The sequence below is a fragment of the Myxocyprinus asiaticus genome, chromosome 7 (assembly GCF_019703515.2).
Source record: "Myxocyprinus asiaticus isolate MX2 ecotype Aquarium Trade chromosome 7, UBuf_Myxa_2, whole genome shotgun sequence".
NCBI lineage: Eukaryota > Metazoa > Chordata > Actinopteri > Cypriniformes > Catostomidae > Myxocyprinus > Myxocyprinus asiaticus.
This window is the reverse complement of record NC_059350.1, coordinates 2,679,695-2,686,901: the sequence shown is the minus strand read 5'-3', so window position 1 is coordinate 2,686,901 and position 7,207 is coordinate 2,679,695. Positions and strand designations below refer to the sequence as shown.

The 7,207-nt window shown below is 39.2% G+C and overlaps 1 pseudogene; it reads right to left on the bottom strand.

Annotated features, from left to right (window-relative positions):
* Positions 1–642: 642 nt before the first annotated feature.
* LOC127444270 (SERTA domain-containing protein 2-like) lies at positions 643–2,668 on the bottom strand (annotated as a pseudogene).
* Positions 2,669–7,207: the final 4,539 nt, after the last annotated feature.

Here is a 7,207-nt window from a genome sequence, read left to right as displayed (position 1 = left end):
GTGAAAATCGCCTGTTGACCTCATCTTTATCATCCCTCATGAGTTTGCATGACTGCCGTTTGATTACTTTAACAAGATTATTCAATATTTGAATACTAAAATAGTTAATGAAATGCCCACAGGTTTTAAAATATCACTTAATAACATTAGAATGATATTATAAAAGAGCTGCAATAATTCAGTATTACAATGTTTGTATTTCTGTGCACTCTCTGCAACTGTACCAAAATAAATATACGAACATATGCATAAATATGTTCATCACAATGGCAACCCTTTTGGTGTACATGCCAGAATACAAAAACTATGTTAAATTAATAAAACCTTTCCCTAAAAAGTACAACCCAGATAGCATATGTACATCTCCGAGATGTCTGTTTAAGAGCATTTCATCTGGAAAGCATCACAATCTAATTAACATCTGGTAAACATCTTAAAAAGATCAGATTTACAAACATCTCAAAGACATCTGCTGAATGTCTTATTGACATCTGAGAGGAAACGTCATATAGACGTACTGCAGATGAGCAAACGACATAAAAAAAAAATACGTCTTCCAGATGTAAACACACATCAAGTAGACGTCTGGGTGATGTACGTGTGCTTTTATGGAAAGTACAAAATTTAACAGTTCCCCTTAAATCAAGACCCAACCAAAACTTCCATGAGGTGATCCAGTTCATTAAGGTCCAATTTGAATGTCTGATTTGGTGGAAGAGCTGATTGGCTCATACCACCGCTACCAAAACCAGAAAGAGTTTTAACAATATCATCCTGTATCCATGGAAACAACTTTTGATGCGCCTGAGGCTGTGCTCAGGGTTGAACTACAAGATGTACTGTCAAACAGCATGTTGTCTATTTCTGAGAACAGGAAATCATCCAATGTGAAATCGGTGAGAAGTGAAGGGGTGTGGTTAAAAAAAGATTGGGTGGAGTAAAGAAGGTATGGGTGGGGCTGCGATAATGCCGAGTCCATGTCGCTTTCCATATCAGAAACGTCTGTACACCTGAATTTGTTTGAACCCAACCCCACTGTGGCCATGTTAGTGCTACTAGTAATTTCGGACACATTACGGCCTATTGAGGTTGGGGAGGCAGTTTTTAGGTCCAAAGAGGAGGGATCTGTGGAAAGTGAAGTAGATGTCCCCACAGTTGGGCACAGATCTTCAATTTCAGCCAACGCTGAGGCGAAGCTATCCTTATTAATGGAGGATGATGGGGGGTGGTGTCTAGAAACGGAAGGGGGTGTATGGACGGCAACAAATGAGTGCAAAGAGAGAAACAGATGTCTGTCCTCCTCCAACAGTGACACCGGCATCAAACCGCCCTCACTGCGAGCTGGAGACTCAACCCCACAACCTGCTGTGCGTTCACGATACCCCTCGACCATGCCTAATGGAGACTTAGTGCTGGGCAAAGATTGGGGTAGAAGGACCCCCTCCACTCTGAGCTCATCCTGAATATGCCGGGGGAGTGTTTGTAATGAGGACCCTACGCACAAGGCCTGGGTCCGAGTGTGCCTGGCGGCTGTGCAGCTTCAGCAGGAAAAGGTTGAGCACTGTCTGCCTCTGAAGCCAATAACAGGTGGGCGACACTTCCCAAGGACAGCCCATTTTGTTGACGGCATTCTCTTCCTCCTGCTCCAACTTCTGTTTCAGGCATTTACCCAACATGTGGCATATATCCAAGAGAAGCAAAGTGAAAACAGAAAGCTCTATAAGGTGTGCTTCTGCGCAAGCTAATCATATTGGAATAAGTGTATATATGTAGGTGGGTCTGTAATACAAGTGTTACAATTTATAATTTTTCAAAAGATGCGTTAGAGTAAAAGTGTGTCGATATTATAACATAGCAGGGTGTGAGTAATAGAGAGAAAACTAAGTGTTAATAAAGTCATAATCAGCCACTGAAGTCATGATTTGAGTGAAAGTGAATAAAACACACAGTTGTTGTGGCGCCTCTAGTGTTCATTTCACCTGGAATCTGCAGGGAATTGGACATGTATTACAAGTTTTGCAAAAATGTACTTAGTGCACCTTTGAAAATAAGCATAATGAGTATTATCATTGTTTTCAAGGATGCACAACCTGTTGATGAATGTCAAAAAAATTTGTTTTGGGGTTTCATGACCCTTTAATATTTTGGATGTTTTGCTATTTTTTGTAGGAAATGTGATGGTATTATAGGCCACATATCCCATTTGGTGCTGTGATCTGTGGAGCTCATTGTAACAGTGTAAATGTAGTAAATGTTGTAGTACAGTTGTAATTTTATTACAGGAAAAACAGAAATCTAAATACAAATATATATTGCTATTTAGATTTCTGTTTTTCCTGTACTAAAATATAACCGAACCAAAAAGAGATACACTGGATTGAGCACCAATTTTTAATCCAGTTCCCACAAATTTGAACTCCACCCCTCTCGAACTAACAAATGCACCCGTGTCAGCTGCAACACCCAACTTCAAATTAGCTGGGCCGGCTTTAACTGACATGCTGCCAACCTCGGCCCGAGCCATCACTGAAGCTCCATCTTTACTTGCTTTAAAACCAGCCGAGACGTTGGGGCCCTTGTCTTCTATCTCTATATCTCTGAATTCAGCTCCAGCAAGAGCCACTCTTGCTGCTGACAACCTCCTGCTGTGAGCTTCAGCCCGAACCATCACTGCAACTCCATCTTTACTTGCTTTAAAATCAGCCGAGACGTTGGGGCCCTTGTCTTCTACCTCTATATCACTGATTTCAGCTCCAGCAAGATACACTTTTGCTGCTGCCAACCTCGGCCCGAACCATCACTGCAACTCCATCTTTACTTGCTTTAAAATTAGCCGAGATGTTGGGGCCCTTGTCTTCTATCTCTATATCTCTGAATTCAGCTCCAGCAAGATTCACTCTTGCTGCTGACAACCTCCTACTGCAAACTTCGGCTCGAGCCATCGCTCCAAATCTGTGCAAATCTGTACTTGCTTCAGCAATAGCCGAGATGTTGGGGCCCTTGGTTTCTAACTTGATCCCATTGATTTCATCTTGAGTGCGAGCCACTCTTGCTTCTGCATAGACTCCTTTACACGGAAATCTCTTTCCTGATTTGTCTTTAAAAAAATCATATGTTCCAGTTCTGGCATAGGGGCCTTTGCTTTGCTTGCCTTTGGTTTTTATTGGACTGTCACTTGAAATCACTCTCACTAGTCGTCCACTCCGTAGCCATTTGATATCAATTAGATCAGATTCTTCTCCTGCAGAAAAGACAAATTAGCTTTAATGCAATGCTTTTAGCATGCAGGCCTATTTCAAAAGAGACACAGACATTTCGAAAAAATAACACAGGTGTGACATAAATTTAGCCCATCATAATTAATGAAATGGAGTGACTATTTGGTGTAAATAACGCCTGCCACACAGCGCGGCTATTTGCACTCCGAGATAATGAAGACAAAATGTGCCCCTAGTGTTGCCGCATGGGGTGTAATGTCTTGTAATGACTTGAATATCATGTCATAACAATAATAACCAGTAGATGGCTGCAGTTACTGTATGATTGCCTGTTTTAACTTAACTTTTGATTTTTTCATTTTAAATTTAGATTTGATTATGCCAACCTTTTTGACCGTTTTGAAGTGTTTTTGCAATAATGTGACATTACTGTATGTTTACTGTCAAACCTGACCATGGTGTTACAAAAATAAGACACAGAATAAGCATTTTGATATTTATTTTAAATGTCAAAATGAATAACTCAAAGTAAATTCGTTTACTGTTTCTTTGTTTTCGTAACAGAAAGATGGAGTGTTTTGTCTGAAAGGTGTGGCTCCCACACTTAAGCATATACACTCAGGGTACGTTTACACGACAACGATATACGAAAAACGGAAAAGATTTTCCTTTGAATTTTTGAAACGTTTGTGTACAGACGACAACGTTGTCAAAACGATCCCGTTCACATGGATCCGCGAAAATGACTGTATTATGCATGCCAGGACAGTAGTTGGCGATGTCACTTTGTAAAGAAACACTAAGCGTCTGCGCACATAAGCATTCTTCCACAGAATACAAACAATGAAGATGCAGTAAATCTACACTTTGCTGGAGAAGCGTCAATAAACTCAAAATCTTGAGCAGCACAAACACAGTCCTGTAGTCCGGCATTGTAGTTTTGAATGTCTTGCGCGTTGTTTTGAAGACTCGCGCGCATGCCTATAGACTGAACACGTAATACGTGTGCGAATGACGTCATCGTTTTCAATGTTTACACGGAGACGGCAACGGCATCGTTTTAAAAAATGTGCACTTCGAAATGCGTTTTCAAAAGTTTGCGTTTTCAGGCCCCAAAACGGCGTTGTCGTGTAAACGAACAGCCAACACGCATAAAACGTTTACTGTTTTTAGTTGAAAACGTTGTCGTGTAAACGGCCCCTCAGACTTTGTGTTTTGTTCTTTGATCTTTGTCTGTGTGTGTGTGTGTGTTCTGCATTGTGGCTGATTTATTGATTTTATTTGACATGGTCGGTCAATTTTCAGCTTAAACTCATCGAATCGAGCCACAATTTGTTTTTTTATGTTTAGATTTCAAGTCTGGGAAAAGTCACAAATCTTGTACCACTCAGATTGAGGAAACCATTTTTATTACAAATACAAATCTGAAATCGGTCAAAAATGACCGAACAGCCCAGGAAGGTTAAGGAATTCAAGTGGGGATTTTGATTTAACCCAGCGAGCCGAGTCTTTTGAATCCATTCTCCAATAGGATTAGTTCAGGAGTCAGGACTGTTTGAAAAGAGAGAGACTGTGGTGATGGGGGCGTGGCCAAGTGACGTCTGTGGGGAGAGAGGCTGAGAGAGACAGAACGGTGTTTGCAGTGAGAGTGGAGAGATATAAAAATGGCAATCCAGATGGCCAGAAAAGAGAGAGCCGAGCTTAAACCTGTGCATATTGTGCATTATACTGCATTTCATTGGCTCTGTACCTGTACTCTGCACAATGACAATAAAGTTGAATCTAATCTAATCTAATCTAATTGTGTGTGCCGAAAAGCAGTTCGTTTGAGTTATGCTGAAAAGCTGTGTGAAATAAAGAATTACACTTCCTCATTCATAAGAGTGCAAGAACGGACATTCAGCAAAATAACATAAGCTTGGCTTGAATTCACCTCTGGTCAAAATGAATGAAAACACTAGTATTTTACATTATTTAAAATAATGTAGGTTAAAGGGATAGTTCACCCAAAAATGAAAATTCTCTCATCATTTACTCACCCTCATGCCATCCCAGATGTGTATGACTTTCTTTCTTCTGATGAACACAACTGAAGATTTTTAGAAGAATATTTCAGCTCTGGAGGTCCATACAATGCAAGTGAATGGTGACCAGAAATTTAAAGCACATAAAGGCAGCATAAAAGTAATCCATATGACTCCAGTGGTTTAATCCATGTCTTCAGAAGTGATATGATCTCACTCACACCTATCATATCACTTCTGAAGACATGGATTTAACTTGAGTCTATGGATTACGTTTACACTGCCTTTATGTGCTTTGTTGACCATTCACTTGCGTTGTATTGACCTACAGAGCTGAAATATTCTTCTGAAAATCTTCACTTCCTGCTGTTTATGTCTCTCTTTATGCGTTTGCTTGTTTAACATTCGTACTTCACATTAAAATACTGTAGATCAATCTATAAATACTGTGAGACAATATTACTTATTGTCCATCACATTATGAAGAGGAGAGCACTTTTACAAAGAAGAGATATAAACTGTAAGTGATAATTAAATTAATAAAAAATAAATAGGCTACATGCACTGATTTTAATATGCATGTTTGCATTTTTTAGCACTTATATGCAAATAATAGTAAAAAATAACGAATCAAATGAACTTACCAGATTGGTCATCCCTTCTTCTTTTACCCATTTTACTTATTATAATATTTATCGGGATAACAAGTTTTAAAATATATTTTGATCCAGCAACACAGGAGCAGTCTCTCAGATCTTCTGAAGTTCTGCGTCATCATCAAGCAGTTTCATTTTATATCCTCTGTGTTTGGGGAGGTACAGAAGCTCTGAACCGCAAGGTGCGAAAAAATACAAAAATAACAGTGAAAAAAATTAAAATAAAATAGTGTCTCAGTTCCTTCCTGAGCCTAAGTCTTAATTTTTTTTCTCTCTTCAAACATTTTTTTTTCTATCAGTAAACATGTAATCTTATGCTTTTAATGATTTTTCTGTTGCTATATAGCTGAATAATACATTTATTATTTATTTAAGGGTTTGCAAACCTTAATCGAGACAAAATCAGGTTACATATGTTTGATATGGCATTTGTTGTCGTGTAACAACTGGAGTTATTATTTTGTTTGAAATTGTTGGTCTTTCTAAACCATCTATGCCGTTTGCTCAGTGTTACATGGTGGAAGCGAAGGAATGTATTGAGGAAAATGGGAAACATGGGGAAATTATTATTATGTCTGTCCTTTTGAAGTATTAGGGGTACATCTGGTAATGTTAAAATTGTTGTAATAATCTAATTTCTAAACGAAAAGATCATTTATAAATTTTGGAACACACTGTCTACTGCAGAAGTGAAGAGTTCCAGATGAAGAATGTCAAATAAATATCCAAATATTGTTGGTCTGTCTAAACATGAGCTAGACAGTTACGCCGATGTAAAATGCTGATCCCAAACAAATTGGTGAGGGGTGAGGAATCACCTATAGCATCGCTCCCCGGGTTCCGCGGGGGGAAGAATATTAGGCTATACACACCGGGTTTGTATTAGCAGTATGAGCGTGAAGCTATAAAAGTATAATGATTTCTGTTGTTAAGGGGGGTTTTGGTACCGCTCTTTTTTTTTTTGCCGGAGCTGCCGTGCCAGGACGTGGGCTGGCTATTATTGCTAAAACGCTGTGAGTATATTGGCAGGGGTTATTTGCGACTTCGGGGTAATCTTGAACTCGAGGTTTAGGCGGCCGCTGTTGATGTGTTCTTCGAATGCTGTATCCCACATCCGGTAGCAGGTTAGGAACTGAGACACTATTTTTTGTTTTTGTTTTCACTGTTATTTTTTTTTTTTCCAACTTGCGGTTCAGAGCTTCCATAGGGAGGAGTCTGGTTTACAGGAAGTACCCCATTTCACATCTTAAACAAACATCTTAAAAGCAAGACAAAATGAAATAAAATGTAAATGAAAGGGATCCACATG